Here is a 22,381-nt window from a genome sequence, read left to right as displayed (position 1 = left end):
CTACAGACCGATAGCACTAACATCCCATATCATAAAAATCTTTGAAAGGGTCCTAAGAAGCAAGATCGCCACCCATCTAGAAACCCATCAATTACACAACCCAGGGCAACATGGGTTTAGAGCAGGTCGCTCCTGTCTGTCTCAACTATTGGATCACTACGACAAGGTCCTAGATGCACTAGAAGACAAAAAGAATGCAGATGTAATATATACAGACTTTGCAAAAGCCTTCGACAAGTGTGACCATGGCGTAATAGCGCACAAAATGCGTGCTAAAGGAATAACAGGAAAAGTTGGTAGATGGATCTATAATTTCCTCACAAACAGAACACAAAGAGTAGTAGTCAACAGAGTAAAGTCCGAGGCGGCTACGGTGAAAAGCTCTGTTCCACAAGGCACAGTACTCGCTCCCATCTTGTTTCTCATCCTCATATCTGACATAGACAAGGATGTCAGCCACAGCACCGTGTCTTCCTTTGCAGATGACACCCGAATCTGCATGACAGTGTCTTCCATTGCAGACACTGCAAGGCTCCAGGCGGACATCAACCAAATCTTTCAGTGGGCTGCAGAAAACAATATGAAGTTCAACGATGAGAAATTTCAATTACTCCGATATGGTAAACACGAGGAAATTAAAACTTCATCAGAGTACAAAACAAATTCCGGCCACAAAATAGAGCGAAAAACCAACGTCAAAGACCTGGGAGTGATCATGTCGGAGGATCTCACCTTCAAGGACCATAACATTGTATCAATCGCATCTGCTAGAAAAATGACAGGATGGATAATGAGAACCTTCAAAACTAGGGATGCCAAGCCCATGATGACACTCTTCAGGTCACTTGTTCTATCTAGGCTGGAATATTGCTGCACACTAACAGCACCTTTCAAGGCAGGTGAAATTGCTGACCTAGAAAATGTACAGAGAACCTTCACGGCGCGCATAACGGAGATAAAACACCTCAATTACTGGGAGCGCTTGAAGTTCCTGAACCTGTATTCCCTGGAACGCAGGCGGGAGAGATACATGATTATATACACCTGGAAAATCCTAGAGGGACTAGTACCGAACTTGCACACGAAAATCACTCACAACGAAAGCAAAAGACTTGGCAGACGATGCAACATCCCCCCAATGAAAAGCAGGGGTGTCACTAGCACGTTAAGAGACAATACAATAAGTGTCAGGGGCCCGAGACTGTTCAACTGCCTCCCAGCATACATAAGGGGGATTACCAATAGACCCCTGGCAGTCTTCAGGCTGGCACTGGACAAGCACCTAAAGTCGGTACCTGACCAGCCGGGCTGTGGCTTGTACGTTGGATTGCGTGCAGCCAGCAGAAACAGCCTGGTTGATCAGGCTCTGATCCACCAGGCGGCCTGGTCACAGACCGGGCCGCAGGGGCATTGACCCCCGAAACTCTCTCCAGGTAACTCCAGGGTCAGTACTTATCGAGATATGAGGCTGCAAAGTTGGCACATTGCGATCACCTGGCGGCTACATGGAGCACTGCCGCTTGCAGAAGTGTTGCCGATATATCTTTTTTTCCATTTTTCGTATTATTTTATATAATTTTTATGTTCTGATAATTACAAGTTATAGTAGTTCTTGTCATTTCATAATCAATTTTTGTTCTGATACTAATATTAGGTACTGAAATTGTACTCACATTGTCACAAACACATTGACGGGTAGACATTTACACCTGCCTTGGTCATTTACTATTGTCTTCAAATATATACAAAGTATTTATATGTCCCAGCAATGTTTTGGATATATGGAAGTATATAATAATAATGAGGAGGAGGAGGAGGAGGAAGAGGAGAAGAATACGTAATAATAATAAAATAATAAGTTCCCCTGAAGCATGAAAAACAAAGTCCGTCCCTGACAGTGTCATGATAAGATGAGATAACATCTGATAAGAGCTGACATTTTATAAGAGCTGACGTTTGATGAACATTGGCAAGGGTGCAGTGATAAGACTTGATAAGAAAAGCTTAGGGCTTGCTTTGTTTTTGCTGGTACACAAACATGTCTATTTGTCTGTCTGTCAAGCTCCCTGTCTGTCTGTCTATCCGTCTAGCTCTCTGTCTCAGTGAGAGCCACAAGACTGCGTCATCACGTTTACTCACATCTTCAAGCAGAGTATAGCACTTTGGATTTTTTGGGTTATCCTAAGTAATTTACACTATGTATACTTGTATTTATGTGTACCTGTGAGACAGAGATAGAGATACATAGAAAGAGATAGACAGGGATAGACAGAGACAAAGATAGACACAGACAGATAAACAGAGATAGACATAGATAGAGACAGACAAACGGAGATAGAGCCAGGCTGCCAGCCAGCCACTTAGCTGGCCAGCCAGCTAGCCAGCCAGCTAGCCAGCCAGCTAGCCAGCCAATCAGCCAGCCAGGCAGCCAGCCAGCCAGCCAGAATTGTTTCTCTCTACTTAGGGCATAGGTTATAAGACATTCTGAAAGGGTGTTGCACAAATGTTGCACATGGGTTATTATCGACGTTTTTTGATATTTCCTCAACCACTTGTGGCCACATCCACCTCAAAGCCACTAAACTCAGGGTCAAAATCACTTTCCTCTTAAAATGGGAGTGTTAATACTACATGAAATCAGTGAATCTCAGGTGTTTGCTGCGCTGTTTGCTCTAGCTGGCGCTCATTTGAACTGGTGCTCCTACAAGGTACTAAGTGATCCCAGTTTTTTTAATATCACGCACACTGAGTGTTAGGACCCATTCTATGCTGACAAGGCATCTCAGGCCAATCGTGCCAAATTTGAAGGCAGGAAAAATAAAACGTATATAGTGTACTTTTGGGGCACTAGCGGTAAAAAAGTATATATACGTTTGGCCCGTTTATGGGTTAAGAGGAAAGTTATGGATGTGGCCACAAGTGGTCGAGGAAATATCAAAAACCTTGATAATAACCCATGTGTAACATTTGTGCAACATCCTTTCATTTTTGATACGACTGGCTATCTGTCTGTATCTGTCTATATCTTTGTCACACGTACACATTAATACAGTTTCTTTCTTTCAACACACCGGCCGTATCCCACCGAGGCGGGGTGGCCCAAAAGGAAAAACGAAAGTTTCTCCTTTTGCATTTAGTAATATATACAGAAGAGGTTACTAGCCCCTTGCTCCCGGCATTTTAGTCGCCTCTTACAACACGCATGGCTTACGGAGGAAGAATTCTGTTCCACTTCCCCATGGAGGATTAATACAGTTATTATACATAATGTAAATTACCTAGGATAACCCAAAAATTCCAGGCAAAGTGCTATACAGTGCTTGTAGATAGAAAACATAATATTAATGACTGGCAACTCAGTGGCAAGTAATACACATTTTCACTTCATCAGGAATCAGACGTGGCTGCTGCATCGTGTGTAATATCTGTTGGTTTATGAGCCGCTCACTAAGACAGACAAGCAGATGGGAAGACACACACAGGCAGATAGAAAGACCAAGACACACAGGCAGACAAAACAACACACACACACACAGGCAGACAGAAAGACAGACACCCACAGGCAGACAGAAATACAGACACACACAGGTACACAGAAAGACAGATGCACAGGCAGACAGAAAGACTGAGACACACAGGCAGACAAAGACAGACACACACACAGGCAGACAGAAATACTGAGACACAGAAAGAGAGACGCACAGGCAGACAGAAAGACTGAGACACACAGGCAGACAGAAAGACCGAGACACACAGGCAGACAGAAAGACCGAGACACACAGGCAGACAGAAAGACTGAGACACACAGGCAGACAGAAATACTGAGACACACAGAAAGAGAGACGCACAGGCAGACAGAAAGACTGAGACACACAGGCAGACAGAAAGACCGAGACACACAGGCAGACAGAAAGGCCAAGACACACAGGTAGATAAAAAGACCAAAACACGCAAGAATATAGAAAGACCGAGACACACAGGAAGATAGAAAGACAGACACACAGGCAGACAGAAATACTGAGACACACAGACAGACAGAAATACTGAGACACACAGGCAGACAGAAAGACAGACACACAGGCAGACAGAAAGACAGACAGAAAGACAGACACACAGGCAGACAGAAAGACAGACAGAAAGACAGACACACAGGCAGACAGAAAGACAGACACACAGGCAGACAGAAAGACAGGCACATACAGGCAGACAAAGATAAGCAGAGATAGACAGACAAACATACATACATGTTTGTGTGTAACAGTGTAAACAAATATAGCCAGGGTTCCCTGCAGCGGTACACTATCATTGTGTCACTCCACTGCTTACCCTGTCAGCAGTTTAGACACACTTGTCATAAACACTAGGCTTCAACAAGTTTCATATATACTCCAACATGTCTAAAACATTGCTGAGACCTATAAATACTTTGTATATATTTCTAGACAATAGTAAATGACCAAGACAGGTGAAAATGTACACCTGCTGGGGTGATTGTGAAAATTTGAGTACTATTTCAGTACCAAACATTAGTGCCAGAACAAAGATTGGCTATGAAGTCACAAGAACTATTATAAATCGTAATTATCAGAACATAAAAATTACATAAATTAAAATAAAAACGAGAAAAAAGCGAGAAAAAAGGTATATCGGCAACACTTCTGCAAGCGGCAGGACTCGATGCTGCTGTCAGGTGAGCATCCAGCGCCAATTTTGCAATCTTATATCTCGGTAAGTACTAGTCCTAAATTTTTGTGTTTGGTCTTATAATACACAGAAAGTTATTTTTTTTATTTTATTAAAAAAAAAAAATTATTATCACACTGGCCGATTCCCACCAAGGCAGGGTGGCCCACCAAGGCAGGGTGGCCCACCAAGGCAGGGTGGCCCACCAAGGCAGGGTGGTCCACCAAGGCAGGGTGGCCCACCAAGGCAGGGTGGCCCACCAAGGCAGGGTGGTCCACCAAGGCAGGGTGGCCCACCAAGGCAGGGTGGTCCACCAAGGCAGGGTGGTCCACCAAGGCAGGGTGGCCCACCAAGGCAGGGTGGTCCACCAAGGCAGGGTGGCCCACCAAGGCAGGGTGGTCCACCAAGGCAGGGTGGTCCACCAAGGCAGGGTGGCCCACCAAGGCAGGGTGGCCCACCAAGGCAGGGTGGTCCACCAAGGCAGGGTGGTCCACCAAGGCAGGGTGGCCCACCAAGGCAGGGTGGCCCACCAAGGCAGGGTGGTCCACCAAGGCAGGGTGGTCCACCAAGGCAGGGTGGTCCACCAAGGCAGGGTGGCCCACCAAGGCATGGTGGTCCACCAAGGCAGGGTGGTCCACCAAGGCAAGATATACTAAGCAACACAGACCCCAACTTATGCCTAGAACAGATTAACTCGGTGGCACTCGATGTATGCACAAGGCTTATTCCTCTAAGAAAAAGGAGGAGTAGATGTAAAATAGAAAGAGACAGGCGCTCCCTTTACAGGCGACGGAAAAGAACAACAGAGCGGCTAGAAGAGGTCAATATACCTGAAATGCGTAGGGAGACACTGGTCAGAGAAATAGCAAGCATCGAACTTAAGCTAAAAGAATCCTTTAGGAGTCAGGAATCGCGGGAAGAACTAAAAGCCATAAATGAAATCGAAAGAAACCCAAAGTATTTCTTCTCCTATGCCAAATCAAAATCGAGAACAACGTAAAGTATTGGGCCCCTACTTAAACAAGATGGGTCCTACACAGATGACAGCAAGGAAATGAGTGAGCTACTCAAGTCCCAATATGACTCAGTTTTTAGCAAGCCGCTAACCAGACTGAGAGTCGAAGATCAAAATGAATTTTTTATGAGAGAGCCACAAAATTTGATTAACACAAGCCTATCCGATGTTATCCTGACGCCAAATGACTTCGAACAGGCGATAAATGACATGCCCATGCACTCTGCCCCAGGGCCAGACTCATGGAACTCTGTGTTCATCAAGAACTGCAAGAAGCCCCTATCACGAGCCTTTTCCATCCTATGGAGAGGGAGCATGGACACGGGGGTCGTCCCACAGTTACTAAAAACAACAGACATAGCCCCACTCCACAAAGGGGGCAGTAAAGCAACAGCAAATAACTACAGACCAATAGCACTAACATCCCATATCATAAAAATCTTTGAAAGGGTCCTAAGAAGCAAGATCACCACCCATCTAGAAACCCATCAGTTACACAACCCAGGGCAACATGGGTTTAGAACAGGTCGCTCCTGTCTGTCTCAGCTATTGGATCACTACGACAAGGTCCTAAAGGCACTAGAAGACAAAAAGAATGCAGATGTAATATATACAGACTTTGCAAAAGCCTTCGACGAGTGTGACCATGGCGTAATAGCGCACAAAATGCGTGCTAAAGGAATAACAGGAAAAGTCGGTCGATGGATCTATAATTTCCTCACTAACAGAACACAGAGAGTAGTCGTCAACAGAGTAAAGTCCGAGGCAGCTACGGTGAAAAGCTCTGTTCCACAAGGCACAGTACTCGCTCCCATCGTGTTCCTCATCCTCATATCCGACATAGACAAGGATGTCAGCCACAGCACCGTGTCTTCCTTTGCAGATGACACCCGAATCTGCATGACAGTGTCTTCCATTGCAGACACTGCAAGGCTCCAGGCGGACATCAACCAAATCTTTCAGTGGGCTGCAGAAAACAATATGAAGTTCAACGATGAGAAATTTCAATTACTCAGATATGGTAAACATGAGGAAATTAAATCTTCATCAGAGTACAAAACAAATTCTGGCCACAAAATAGAGCGAAACACCAAAGTCAAAGACCTGGGAGTGATCATGTCGGAGGATCTCACCTTCAAGGACCATAACATTGTATCAATCGCATCTGCTAGAAAAATGACAGGATGGATAATGAGAACCTTCAAAACTAGGGAGGCCAAGCCCATGATGACACTCTTCAGGTCACTTGTTCTATCTAGGCTGGAATATTGCTGCACACTAACAGCACCTTTCAAGGCAGGTGAAATTGCCGACCTAGAAAATGTACAGAGAACTTTCATGGCGCGCATAACGGAGATAAAACACCTCAATTACTGGGAGCACTTGAGGTTCCTAAACCTGTATTCCCTGGAACGCAGGAGGGAGAGATACATGATTATATACACCTGGAAAATCCTAGAGGGACTAGTACCGAACTTGCACACGAAAATCACTCACTACGAAAGCAAAAGACTTGGCAGACGATGCACCATCCCCCCAATGAAAAGCAGGGGTGTCACTAGCACGTTAAGAGACCATACAATAAGTGTCAGGGGCTCGAGACTGTTCAACTGCCTCCCAGCACACATAAGGGGGATTACCAACAGACCCCTGGCAGTCTTCAAGCTGGCACTGGACAAGCACCTAAAGTCAGTTCCTGATCAGCCGGGCTGTGGCTCGTACGTTGGTTTGCGTGCAGCCAGCAGCAACAGCCTGGTTGATCAGGCTCTGATCCACCAGGAGGCCTGGTCACAGACCGGGCCGCGGGGGCGTTGACCCCCGGAACTCTCTCCAGGTAAACTCTAGGTAAGGCAGGGTGGTCCACCAAGGCAGGGTGGCCCGAAAAAGAAAAACTTTCACCATCATTCACTCCATCACTGTCTTGCCAGAAGGGTGCTTTACACTACAGTCTTTAAACTGCAACATTAACACCCCTCCTTCAGAGTGCAGGCACTGTACTTCCCATCTCCAGGACTCAAGTCCGGCCTGCCGGTTTCCCTGAACCCCTTCATAAATGTTACTTTGCTCACACTCCAACAGCACGTCAAGTATTAAAAACCATTTGTCTCCATTCACTTCTATCAAACACGCTCACGCATGCCTGCTGGAAGTCCAAGCCCCTCGCACACAAAACCTCCTTTACCCCTTCCCTCCAACCTTTCCTAGGCCGACCCCTACCCCGCCTTCCTTCCACTACAGACTGATACACTCTTGAAGTCATTCTGTTTCGCTCCATTCTCTCTACATGTCCGAACCACCTCAACAACCCTCCCTCAGCCCTCTGGACAACAGTTTTGGTAATCCCGCACCTCCTCCTAACTTCCAAACTACGAATTCTCTGCATTATATTCACACCACACATTGCCCTCAGACATGACATCTCCACTGCCTCCAGCCTTCTCCTTGCTGCAACATTCATCACCCATGCTTCATACCCATATAAGAGCGTTGGTAAAGCTATACTCTCATACATTCCCCTCTTTGCCTCCAAGGACAAAGTTCTTTGTCTCCACAGACTCCTAAGTGCACCACTCACCCTTTTCCCCTCATCAATTCTATGATTCACCTCATCTTTCATAGACCCATCCGCTGACACGTCCACTCCCAAATATCTGAATACATTCACCTCCTCCATACTCTCTCCCTCCAATCTGATATCCAATCTTTCATCACCTAATCTTTTTATCCTCATAACCTTACTCTTTCCTGTATTCACTTTCAATTTTCTTCTTTTGCACACCCTACCAAATTCATCCACCAATCTCTGCAACTTCTCTTCAGAATCTCCCAAGAGCACAGTGTCATCAGCAAAGAGCAACTGTGACAACTCCCACTTTATGTGTGATTCTTTATCTTTTAACTCCACGCCTCCTGCCAAGACCCTCGCATTTACTTCTCTTACAACCCCATCTATAAATATATTAAACAACCACGGTGACATCACACATACTTGTCTAAGGCCTACTTTTACTGGGAAATAATTTCCCTCTTTCCTACATACTCTAACTTGAGCCTCACTATCCTCGTAAAAACTCTTCACTGCTTTCAGTAGCCTACCTCCTACACCATACACCTGCAACATCTGCCACATTGCCCCCCTATCCACCCTGTCATACGCCTTTTCCAAATCCATAAATGCCACAAAGACCTCTTTAGCCTTATCTAAATACTGTTCACTTATATGTTTCACTGTAAACACCTGGTCCACACACCCCCTACCTTTCCTAAAGCCTCCTTGTTCATCTGCTATCCTATTCTCCGTCTTACTCTTAATTCTTTCAATAATAACTCTACCATACACTTTACCAGGTATACTCAACAGACTTATCCCCCTATAATTTTTGCACTCTCTTTTATCCCCTTTGCCTTTATACAAAGGAACTATGCATGCTCTCTCCCAATCCCTAGGTACCTTACCCTCTTCCATACATTTATTAAATAATTGCACCAACAACTCTAAAACTATATCCCCACCTGCTTTTAACATTTCTATCTTTATCCCATCAATCCCGGCTGCCTTACCCCCTTTCATTTTACCTACTGCCTCATGAACTTCCCCCACACTCACAACTGGCTCTTCCTCACTCCTACAAGATGTTATTCCTCCTTGCCCTATACACAAAATCACAGCTTCCCTATCTTCATCAACATTTAACAATTCCTCAAAATATTCCCTCCATCTTCCCAATACCTCTAACTCTCCATTTAATAACTCTCCTCTTCTATTTTTAACTGACAAATCCATTTGTTCTCTAGGCTTTCTTAACTTTTTAATCTCACTCCAAAACTTTTTCTTATTTTCAACAAAATTTGTTGATAACATCTCACCCACTCTCTCATTTGCTCTCTTTTTACATTGCTTCACCACTCTCTTAACCTCTCTCTTTTTCTCCATATACTCTTCCCTCCTTGCATCACTTCTACTTTGTAAAAACTTCTCATATGCTAACTTTTTCTCCCTTACTACTCTTTTTACATCATCATTCCACCAATCGCTCCTCTTCCCTCCCGCACCCACTTTCCTGTAACCACAAACTTCGCTGAACACTCTAACACTACATTTTTAAGCCTACCCCATACCTCTTTGACCCCATTGCCTATCCTCTCATTAGCCCATCTATCCTCCAATAGCTGTTTATATCTAACCCTAACTGCCTCCTCTTTTAGTTTATAAACCTTCACCACTCTCTTCCCTGATGCTTCTACCTTTTACTCTCAGTGTAGCTACAACTAGAAAGTGATCTGATATATCTGTGGCCTCTCTATAAACATGTACATCCTGAAGTCTACTCAACAGTCTTTTATCTACCAATACATAATCCAACAAACTACTGTCATTTCGCCCTACATCATATCGTGTATACTTATTTATCCTCTTTTTCTTAAAATATGTATTACCTATAACTAAACCCCTTTCTATACAAAGTTCAATCAAAGGGTTCCCATTATCATTTACACCTGGCACCCCAAACTTACCTACCACACCCTCTCTAAAAGTTTCTCCTACTTTAGCATTCAGGTCCCCTACCACAATTACTCTCTCACTTGGTTCAAAGGCTCCTATACATTCACTTAACATCTCCCAAAATCTCTCTCTCTCCTCTCTTCTCCAGGTGCATACACGCTTATTATGACCCACTTCTCGCATCCAACCTTTACTTTAATCCACATAATTCTTGAATTTACACATTCATATTCTCTTTTCTCCTTCCATAACTGACCATTCAACATTACTGCTACCCCTTCCTTTGCTCTAACTCTCTCAGATACTCCAGATTTAATCCCATTTATTTCCCCCCACCGAAACTCCCCTACCACCTTCAGCTTTGTTTCGCTTAGGGCCAGGACATCCAACTTCTTTTCATTCATAACATCAGCAATCATCTGTTTCTTGTCATCTGCACTACATCCACGCACATTCAAGCATCCCAGTTTTATAAAGTTTTTCTTCTTCTCTTTTTTAGTAAATGTCTACAGGAGAAGGGGTTACTAGCCCATTGCTCCCGGCATTTTAGTCGCCTCATACGACACGCATGGCTTACGGAGGAAAGATTCTTTTCCACTTCCCCATGGACAATAGAAGAAATAAAGAAGAACAAGAGCTATTTAGAAAAAGGAGAAAAACCTAGATGTATGTATATATATATGCATGTGCGTGTCTGTGAAGTGTGACCAAAGTGTAAGTAGGAGTAGCAAGATATCCCTGTTATCTAGCATGTTAGTGAGACAGAAAAATGCCCTCTTTAAAAAAAAAAATATTTTTCAAAATGTTTGGAGCACTAGCAGTGAAAACATAGATCAATGTTTGGACAGTTTAAGGGTTAAAGGAGGGGGTTGAGATATTGGGTGTTTGGAATGACATCTAAACTGTCATATCTGGGCACCTCTGCAAAGACTGATTATTTGTGAATGATGGTGAAAGTGTTGAATAATGGTAAGTGTTTCTTTCTTTTTTGCGTCACTCTGCCTCGGTGGGAGACAGCCGACATGTTTAAAAAAAAAAAAAAAAAAAAATCTTAAGCACAAGAATGTTTTGTAAACACAAAAAAGAATATTTTGTAAGCACAAGAAAGAATATCCTAGGTAGTAGGTTGGTAGACAACAACCACCCAGGGAGGTACTACCGTCCTGTGGTAGTAGGTTGGTAGACAACAACCACCCAGGGAGGTACTACCGTCCTGTGGTAGTAGGTTGGTAGACAACAACCACCCAGGGAGGTACTACCGTCCTGCCAAGTGAGTGTACAATGAAAACCTGTAATTGTTTTACATGATGGTAGGATTGCTGGTGTCTTTTGTCTGTCTCATAAACATGCACGATTTCAGGTACGTCTTGCTACTTCTACTTACACTTAGGTCACACTACACATGTACAAGCATATATATACACACCCCTCTGGGTTTTCTTCTATTTTCTTTCTAGTTCTTGTTCTTGTTTATTTCCTCTTATCTCCATGGGGAAGTGGAACAAAGTTCTTCCTCCTTAAGCCATGCGTGTTGTAAGAGGCGACTAAAATGCCGGCAGCAAGGGGCTAGTAACCCCTTCTCCTGTATAAATTACTAAATTTAAAAGAGAAACTTTCGTTTTTCTTTTTGGGCCACCCTGCCTTGGTGGGATACGGCCAGTGTGTTGGAAGAAGAAAGAATATTTTGTAAGTACAAGAAAGAATATTTTGTAAGCACAAGAAAGAATATTTTATAAACAATATTCTGTAAGCAAGTTACCTGGTTTACGAAGGCACTGACTTGGTCGTTCAGTCTCAGCAACTTCCTTAACGACTTCTCAATCACTTGAGGAAATGAGAGCAGATGCAGTGCGTGTCCGGTCGGAGCAGTGTCGAAGACCACAACACCAGAGCAGTGTCAAAACACCGGAGCAGTGTCGAAGACCACAACACTGGAGCAGTGTCGAAGACCACAACACCGGAGCAGTGTCAAAACACCGGAGCAGTGTCGAAGATCACAACATCGGAGCAGTGTCGAAGACCACAACACCAGAGCAGTGTCAAAACACCGGAGCAGTGTCGAAGATCACAACACTGGAGCAGTGTCGAAGACCACAACACTGAAGTTCATGCCCTGAACCAGCCTGAAACACAATCAATGTTTTAGGACATAATTCAATATACCAGCCGTCCTCCGTAAGCCATATGTGTTGTAATTTTTTTTATTAATGCATTGGCCATTTCCCACCAAGGCAAGGTGACTCAAATAAGAAGTAACACTCTTAACCCCCCCCCCCCTTACTCCTAATGTCTCCCACCAGGGTAGGATAACCCCCCCCCCAAAAAAAAAAAGAGAAAACATATTCACCATCAATCAATCAATCACTGTGTTGCTAGAAGAGTGCAGGACTATGTCTGGCAAAGTGGTTACTTCAATCCCTTCATAATTAACCCTGCATTACATTGCTCACACACCAACAGTCAAATTTCTATATGTGTCAGCCGGCCACTACCAGCAATAACCTGGTTGACTAGGCAGACACCAGACAAGCCTGGCTCATGGCTGGGCTCTGGGAACACAAACACGTTGAGAACCTTCTGTACTGTGTATACCATCATTATTGTGTATATTATTATATCATCATTACACAGAATTCATGAGGTCGCAACGTGTTTGTAAGTTGCCAACTTACTGTACAAAAACTCTTGCAAGTCATCAAAGATTAAAATAGAGTAGGGTACTTCATAAAAGCTGGGTACAAACTTACTTCTGCATAGCTCATAGCTTCATCTATACCCGGGAAGGCCCCCAGTACCTCCTGCATGATGTCTCGACCCTTTAGCATGGCATCGGATGCTCCTTCAAAGTATTCGTCTGGTAGTTCCCCGTACCCAATATTTGGGTCAATTTCCTGCAATACACAAAAATAATGACTCAAGTGTATGGGATCCAGAGTACAATACACAAACATGGGATCCAGAGTACAATACACAAATATGGGATCCAGAGTACAATACACAAACATGGGATACAGAGTACAATACACAAACATGGGATCCAGAGTACAATACACAAACATGGGATCCTGAGTACAATACACAAACATGGGATCCAGAGTACAATACACAAACATGGGATCCAGAGTACAATACACAAACATGGGATCCTGAGTACAATACACAAACATGGGATCCAGAGTACAATACACAAATATGGGATCCAGAGTACAATACACAAACATGGGATCCTGTGTACAATACACAAACATGGGATTCAGAGTACAATACACAAACATGGGATACAGAGTACAATACACAAACATGGGATCCAGAGTACAATACACAAACATGGGATCCTGAGTACAATACACAAACATGGGATCCAGAGTACAATACACAAACATGGGATCCAGAGTACAATACACAAACATGGGATCCTGAGTACAATACACAAACATGGGATCCAGAGTACAATACACAAATATGGGATCCAGAGTACAATACACAAACATGGGATCCTGTGTACAATACACAAACATGGGATTCAGAGTACAATACACAAACATGGGATACAGAGTACAATACACAAACATGGGATCCAGAGTACAATACACAAACATGGGATCCTGAGTACAATACACAAACATGGGATCCTGAGTACAATACACAAACATGGGATCCAGAGTACAATACACAAATATGGGATCCAGAGTACAATACACAAACATGGGATCCTGTGTACAATACACAAACATGGGATTCAGAATACAATACACAAACATGGGATACAGAGTACAATACACAAACATGGGATACAGAGTACAATACACAAACATGGGATCCAGAGTACAATACACAAATATGGGATCCAGAGTACAATACACAAACATGGGATACAGAGTACAATACACAAACATGGGATCCAGAGTACAATACACAAACATGGGATACAGAGTACAATACACAAACATGGGATCCAGAGTACAATACACAAACATGGGATACAGAGTACAATACACAAACATGGGATCCAGAGTACAATAAACAAACATGGGATCCAGAGTACAATACACAAACATGGGATCCTGAGTACAATACACAAACATGGGATCCTGAGTACAATACACAAACATGGGATCCAGAGTACAATACACAAACATGGGATCCTGAGTACAATACACAAACATGGGATCCTGAGTACAATACACAAACATGGGATCCTGAGTACAATACACAAACATGGGATCCAGAGTACAATACACAAACATGGGATCCTGAGTACAATACACAAACATGGGATCCAGAGTACAATAAACAAACATGGGATCCAGAGTACAATAAACAAATATGGGATCCAGAGTACAATAAACAAACATGGGATCCAGAGTACAAAAACAAACATGGGATCCAGAGTACAATACACAAACATGGGATCCAGAGTACAATAAACAAACATGGGATCCAGAGTACAAAAACAAACATGGGATCCAGAGTACAAAAACAAACATGGGATCCAGAGTACAAAAACAAACATGGGATCCAGAGTACAATAAACAAACATGGGATCCAGAGTACAAAAACAAACATGGGATCCAGAGTACAATAAACAAACATGGGATCCAGAGTACAAAAACAAACATGGGATCCAGAGTACAATAAACAAACATGGGATCCAGAGTACAAAAACAAACATGGGATCCAGAGTACAATAAACAAACATGGGATCCAGAGTACAAAAACAAACATGGGATCCAGAGTACAATAAACAAACATGGGATCCAGAGTACAAAAACAAACATGGGATCCAGAGTACAATAAACAAACATGGAGTGAAAATACTTTTGAAAAACCAAAAAGCTGCCATTTGTACAACAATTTGGAATCTTTATTGTAGAAATGTTTCACCAGCCAGAGACTTCTTCAGTCCAGTACAGAGAAGAACAAAGGAAGATAAGGAGATGAGGTAATCAGTCCCTCAGTCCAATGTGTTCAAGATTAACGGACTGAAAACATCCACTCCAGGTTGAGGGACTGATTACCTCATACTTTTCTGTGATTCTCTGTATTGGACTGAAGAAGTCACTGGCTGGTGAAACATTTCCTCAATAAGATTCCCAAATCCTACACAAGTGTTTTACAGTGGACCCTCAACCAGCGATGGCATCGATTAACGATAAATCTGACTAGCGATACATTTTAACGCAAAAATTTTGCCTCAACTTGTGCTTAAAAAGCCGACCAGCGCTATTCGTTCCGTACCATACGCGTCCACTTTGGCCTGAGCGCACCTCGCTTGTCCCACATAGACCCATTCTTTCATATGTAGGCCTACCAGCTTTCTCTCACTAGATTTGAAGGCGCTAGAATTTAGGCATACTAGTACGTCATGGACACTGGTGCATAAGCCGTACTAATACGTCCGAAACCCTGAAAGGGTTAAAGACTGCTTAAGAACTATACATAGGTTATTAAGTAGGAGTTTTTAAATGTACACAAAAGAGAGGTAGCTAAATCAATAATAGTACAATTTTATGTATTAATACTTTGAAGTAATTCAGTGATCTTCAATTAACCCCATAAGTGTATGTGGCATAATTTGACGGGTTTGAAGTGTCTCTCTATGCCACAGTACTATGCCATGAGCTCGGTTCAGCTGTGAGCGGTAAATTTGGACCTAGATATGAGAGACTGGGTTGATGTGCTAAGTGTGCACCATATAAAAAGAGTCCTGCAGCATGCAGTGCATTATGGGAAAAACTGCAACTGTTTTTGGTTTAAAACAGTGACTCTGCAGTGTATTTTTCAATGGTTTTTATGGTTGTATTCCCGGTTTCTTGGCCATCTTGCTGGTCGCCACTTCAACATTATCTTTTTACTATTATTTATAAAATATGGTAAGAAAGGCAGTACGTCAGAGCAACCCTTCATTAAGGGCGGCGGCGGCAGCGGCAGCAACGGTATCCTACCAGCTCTTCTTTCTCAAAAAAACATCGCTCATCAAAACTTGTGATGGCCTAAGTGAAAGTTCAACTACATGAACCCACGTAGACCACAACATGACCCAAGAATACTAAGAATGTAACCCAAATCTTGACAAAATTAGAAGATCTAAGGAAGACAGCCCTGCTAACCCAAACACTGCCTCCGCTGCCAGACAACCACTTAACCCAAGCTCCGAGAAAACAAGCCTTCTCCTCCATTGCTACACAGTATCTACTTCAGTGATACTATGAAAGGATATCGCAGAAGAAACAACACCAGTAATAATAGAATAACAGCAAGGACCCTAGAACTCAACTTGTCTACCCAGCAGGACGCCGGTGTATCATCAACCCCCCTCACCACCGCCACCCAGGGACCAACAACAACAACAACAACAAACATGGCTGACTCCCCCTCCAACTCCACTCCCTTCAAAGGATTCACCCATGATAACTCAGGTATGATTATTCCTGACAATATCAAGGACTACATCGTTGCTCTAGAAAATGAAATCAAAGATATCAAAGCAACACTCGAGCGACGAGAATCCAAGATAACCAACCTCGAGAACAAGATCCAAAACCTTGAAGAGAAGATTACATCGGGAAGTGTTGACACAGAAAATACTCTAAAAGCAGCTATAGCCAGTCACACTGAGCAAATAACAACAATAAATATGAAGGTTGAAGAAGCAATCAAGGACTGGAATCAGAACATGCACACTCGACTAAATGAATACCTTGATTTCCATGACGACAAAACTGAACAAGATAAGTTGTCTGATGCAGTTATAATAAACAGTCCACACATTCCTAGTGACATAACACAAGCACAGTGCAAAGAAACTGCTATCAGGATAATACAGAACCACGTACAAGTCATCGTGCAAAACAATGAAATCAAAGAAACACGTTTGCTAGGAAAACCAGGAAGTAAACACAGTATAATGATCCGACTTCATTCATACGATAAAAGAAAGGACCTAATTAAATCAGCAATTACAATGAAAAATGGAGTGTACATAAATGAGTGTCTAACAAAAAAACGTCAAAACCTTCTGTTCAGGCTGAGAAAACTTAAACAGGAAAACAAAATACATCAGTGTTTCACGCGAGATGGGAAAATACTAGTAAGGAAAACATCAACAGGACAACAATATACCATCTCAAACGAACATGATTTCTCTACCTTCCTTAGAAAAGCTGACATTTCTGTAACAGATTAGATAAGTGCCCTTAATACATATATACGTGTGGTGCATATAGTGTACGTTACTATTATATTGTGCATTATTATTTTTATTATTTTTTCATCACTAGCTAATGCCAACTACCTCCAATACTCTATACTTCTTTCTTACTGCTATTAATTGCTCATAATTTTAAATTACAAGTCAAATCTTACTCCAAATTAATAATATTCATTATTCTTACCTGTCCATTTAATTTTGTTTATCACTACTTGTTTTTTAGTCACTTTTCATTGTGTATGCAATTAGTATATATTCCAATTACTTTTTTGCAAGTACCAAAACTATCTTTTGCTAGCTAGTACCAACTACCTCATTTTTTTTTTTTACTTTTTATTGTGCAATAAACTGCTCAATTTATTTAATATTACAAATCAGATCTTACTCCTAAACTAATATTATTTCATAGTGACCATCTGTCCATTTAACTTTGTTTACCATTACTTAATTTTAGTCCCTTATATATTTTCTCCTTTATTTTAGCTTTATATAACTACCCTAGTTTATATATTCACAATTGTTAAAATAATCAAGGTGCTAAAGTAGAATAAGTTCACAATTTTGCCATTATATTCCAAAGCTCATTTATTTGATTACCACTTCATTGTTCACCACAACTTATATTAGTCCCTTTTATATTATAATTTTATACTATAATTCTAACTTTAAAGAATTACCTTTATAGTACTACCTACTATCATATTCCCAAGCTCCATTATTTGATCATCACTTTATTTGTATTAGTCCCTTTTATATTGTCTCCTTTATTTTAGCTTAAAAAAAAAAAAAAAAAAAAAATACCTTAGCTCATTATTTTACATTTGTTAAATAATTCAGGTGCTATTTTTTAGCTTAAGACTATTTACTTTGTTTTATACTTAATTCTAACTATAGATTCACTACAAATCTTATGATTACAAGCATTGATCCTGATACCAACCTCTTATTTAATGACTTAAATGAATCAAACAGTTACTGTAATTACTACACTGCAGAACAATCAAAGGCACTTCTCAGTGCCAACAACAACATAACTATCTTTAACTACAATATCAGATCTTTAAGCAAGCATTACGATGACCTCATAGCATTACTAAATTCCTTACATGCCAATATGTCCATCATTACACTAACTGAAACCTGGCTAAAGCCTGATAGTACAGATGTCTATGCCATTCCTGGTTACACAGCCATACACAACTGTAGGCCAGACCAACAAGGGGGTGGCACAGCCATATACTACTCAGACCAACTACAATGTATCACTAATACTTGCACAAGGGATGAACATGGGGAATATATAATAGCTAAATTCAAATCCAAGTACCTACAAAAACCTCTCACATTGATAAACATCTACAGAGTTCCACAGTCAAACATTAGCCAATTTAGTCAAAACCTAGGAAGCATGATAACTGATGCACGCATGAACAAAGATCACTTACTACTCTCAGGTGACTTCAATATAAATCTCCTGCAAGACCAGGACCCACACGTTACTGAATTCACAAACACAATGAGTAACTGTATGTTGCTACCAACAGTAACAAAACCTACAAGAGTTACAGAGACTAGTGTTTCCCTACTTGACCACATCTGGACCAACACCATATCCCCTTTAAAATCAGGCATAATAACAGATAATACCACAGACCACTACCCTACTTTCCTCATAACAACTCTTGGTAAACTACCCCAAGACACTACTAAAGTCACCTTCAGACTTCACAATGAGGCAGCCATTAATAACTTCACAACAGCAGTAACAAACATTGACTGGCACATTGAGCTAGAAATCTATACAGATATTGACGAATGTATTAATAATTTTCTAAAAAAGACCCAATACCTCTATAACAAGCACTGCCCTAAAAAAAACTAAACAGATGACAGCTAAGAGACTGAACAGTCCCTGGCTAACACCCAGCATTCTCAAATCCATAAATACAAAACACCAACATGAAAAACAGTACAGAATGGGTCACATAACCAGAGACCAAACAAAACGTTACTCGTCAATCCTAACCAGCCTGATAAGAAGGGCAAAAAAATTGTATTATGAGAACAGATTATCCAACTTACGAGGTGATATAAAAAAGACCTGGAAAACCCTATCAGAAATTCTGGGAACAAAAAAGATATCACGAAATAGCGAAATAAAATCAGCAAAATCAGATGAACCCCAACTCCCACCAACAGAAACAGCAAACAGACTCAATGATTTCTTCTCCACTATAGGACAAAACCTTGCCAATAAAATCCCAAGCTCAGATACCCCACCAAATGACTACCTCACTGGCAACTACCCGAACACACTGTTCCTAGCTCCGACTAACCCATACGAAGTCTCCCTTATTATCAACGCACTAAAAAACAAGGCAGGAGATTTAAATACCTTACTACCTTTTATATACAAAAAAGTGTCACAAGTGCTATCACCAATCATTGCAACACTCTTTAACAAATCCATTGAATCCTCCACCTTCCCTACAGTACTCAAAATAGCAAGGGTCACCCCGATCCACAAAGGAGGAGACCAAACAGAGTTGAATAACTATAGGCCAATATCCAACTTACACCCTCTCTCAAAAATCTTCGAAAAATTAATTCATAAACGAATCTACTCCTACCTTATCTCCCAAAACATACTCAACCCCTGCCAATTTGGATTCAGGCCTAATAAAAATACTAATGATGCTATTATACACATGCTAGAACATATATACACTGCAATAGAGAAAAAAGAAGTCCCACTGGGGATCTTCATTGACTTACGTAAAGCTTTTGATACAGTTGACCATGACTTGCTCCACGTAAAATTGTCACACTATGGTATTAGAGGGCACTCCCTCAACTACCTCAAGTCTTACCTCAGCAACAGAAGCCAATATGTGTACGCAAATGGGGCAAGCTCTTCCGCACAACCAATCACAGTTGGTGTCCCACAGGGAAGTGTCCTTGGCCCTCTTCTCTTTCTCCTATACATAAATGACCTACCAAATGCTTCGCAATTACTCAAACCCACACTATTTGCAGATGACACTACATACGTCTTCTCCCACCCGAGCCCAGTCATGCTAGCCAATACTGTAAATACCGAATTACAGAAAATATCTACCTGGATGAGGACTAACAAACTTACACTAAACATTGACAAAACCTACTTCATTCAGTTTGGTAACAGAGCTACAGATGTCCCTCTGAACATAATGATAAACGGATCACCTATCACAAAGCTAACAGAGGGAAAATTCTTAGGAATCCACCTTGATAATAGACTCAAATTTCATACACATATACAACAAATTTCTAAGAAAATTTCCAAGACTGTAGGCATACTATCGAAGATACGGTACTATGTTCCACAGTCAGCCCTCCTGGCCCTTTATCACTCTCTTATTTACCCCTATCTCACCTATGGAATTTGTGCATGGGGCTCAACAACAATTAACCATCACAGACCATTAATTACCCAACAAAAGGCTGCAGTCAGAATGATAACAAATTCTCACTACAGGCAGCACACTCCACCAATATTCAATACACTAAACCTACTCACCATACAAAACATCCATACTTATTACTGCACCTATTACATACATAGAACACTTAACTCTGATATTAACCCTCCCCTCAAACATCTCCTTGCCAACCTCAACAGAACACATGACCATAACACAAGGCACAGATCACTCTTTGATGTTCCTCGTGTCCATCTCACGCTATGCAAAAACTCAATGCATATAAAAGGCCCTAAAATCTGGAATTCATTACCTGTAAATATAAAAGAAACACTACCTGTTTATAAATTCAAGCCTCTTCTCAAAGATCACTTACTCACCCAAAACCAAATAAATACTGAATAACTCAACCTTATAAATTGTATATCTTAAATGTTTCTCACAATTATATCACATAAATGTTAAACCTAAAACCCAATCTAACTTTATTATTTTTTAAATACACTACCTAACAGAATACTCCATTCTACTGAATGTACAACAATGCAAGCAACCCGGTGACCTGGTGGGTAAAGCTCCCGCTTCACACACGGAGGGCCCGGGTTCGATTCCCGGTGGGTGGAAACATTTCGACACGTTTCCTTACACCTATTGTCCTGTTCACCTAGCAGCAAATAGGTACCTGGGTGTTAGTCGACTGGTGTGGGTCGCATCCTGGGGGACAAGATTAAGGACCCCAATGGAAATAAGTTAGACAGTCCTCGATGACGCACTGACTTTCTTGGGTTATCCTGGGTGGCTAACCCTCCGGGGTTAAAAATCCGAACGAAATCTTATCTTATCTTATCTTATATGACCTGTCTTTGTAATACTCACTTGTGCTTTATAGTTATCTGTTTACAATAATGTCTTATCACTGATTTCATCATTGCTTAGTTAATCTTAAGTTAATTTTAAGCCAGCCCGTAATGCTATGCATATAAGTGGCTTTGGCATGCTGCTCTTACCTGTATTTTTTGTACCTCTGTATGTATGCTAAAATAAATAAATAAACACTCACGACTCTCTCCTCCCTCACTCATCTCATCAACACTACCTACCTAACTTTATTTACATTATTTTAGTAACTAGACCAACAACAAATTTGGCAAATTAATTACTAAATTTTATCTAACAATAATAATATTATTATTAAAATAATATTAAAACATATTTATAAGTAATATTTGACTTATTTGAGACAACTTTGAACCCGCACAAAGGAGAGACGAGCTTATGGCCTTTTTGTAGCAGGGAGGAGCTCTTAGTCCCATGCTATTTAATATTCTGATTAATGCTCTCCTAAATGCTCTACCTGCCTCACCTAAACATATAGCTATAAGCTATGCTGATGATATCATCATTAATACAACAGGGAATAAGATGAGCACCATTCTTAATGAAGTTCAAGCAATTTGTAATCGACTAGGCCTCATAATATCGTCCTATAAAACAAAGATATTAACAAG

At 41.4% G+C, this 22,381-nt stretch overlaps 1 long non-coding RNA gene across 3 annotated transcripts in view; it reads right to left on the bottom strand.

Moving 5' to 3' along the window:
* Positions 1–21,966, bottom strand: part of LOC138855500 (uncharacterized) — a 43,590-nt gene extending 21,624 nt beyond the window's left edge. For all 3 annotated transcript variants that reach the window (XR_011394745.1, XR_011394747.1, XR_011394746.1), the window contains exons 1-3: positions 21,934–21,966; positions 12,950–13,093; positions 11,962–12,325 (exon numbers count right to left, since the gene is read on the bottom strand). This is a non-coding gene — a long non-coding RNA (uncharacterized lncRNA). The remainder of the gene's footprint in view (positions 1–11,961; positions 12,326–12,949; positions 13,094–21,933) is intronic.
* Positions 21,967–22,381: the final 415 nt, after the last annotated feature.

This window comes from Cherax quadricarinatus, chromosome 97 (genome assembly GCF_038502225.1).
Source record: "Cherax quadricarinatus isolate ZL_2023a chromosome 97, ASM3850222v1, whole genome shotgun sequence".
Classification (NCBI taxonomy): Eukaryota; Metazoa; Arthropoda; class Malacostraca; order Decapoda; family Parastacidae; genus Cherax; species Cherax quadricarinatus.
This window is presented reverse-complemented; position numbering and strand designations above follow the sequence as displayed.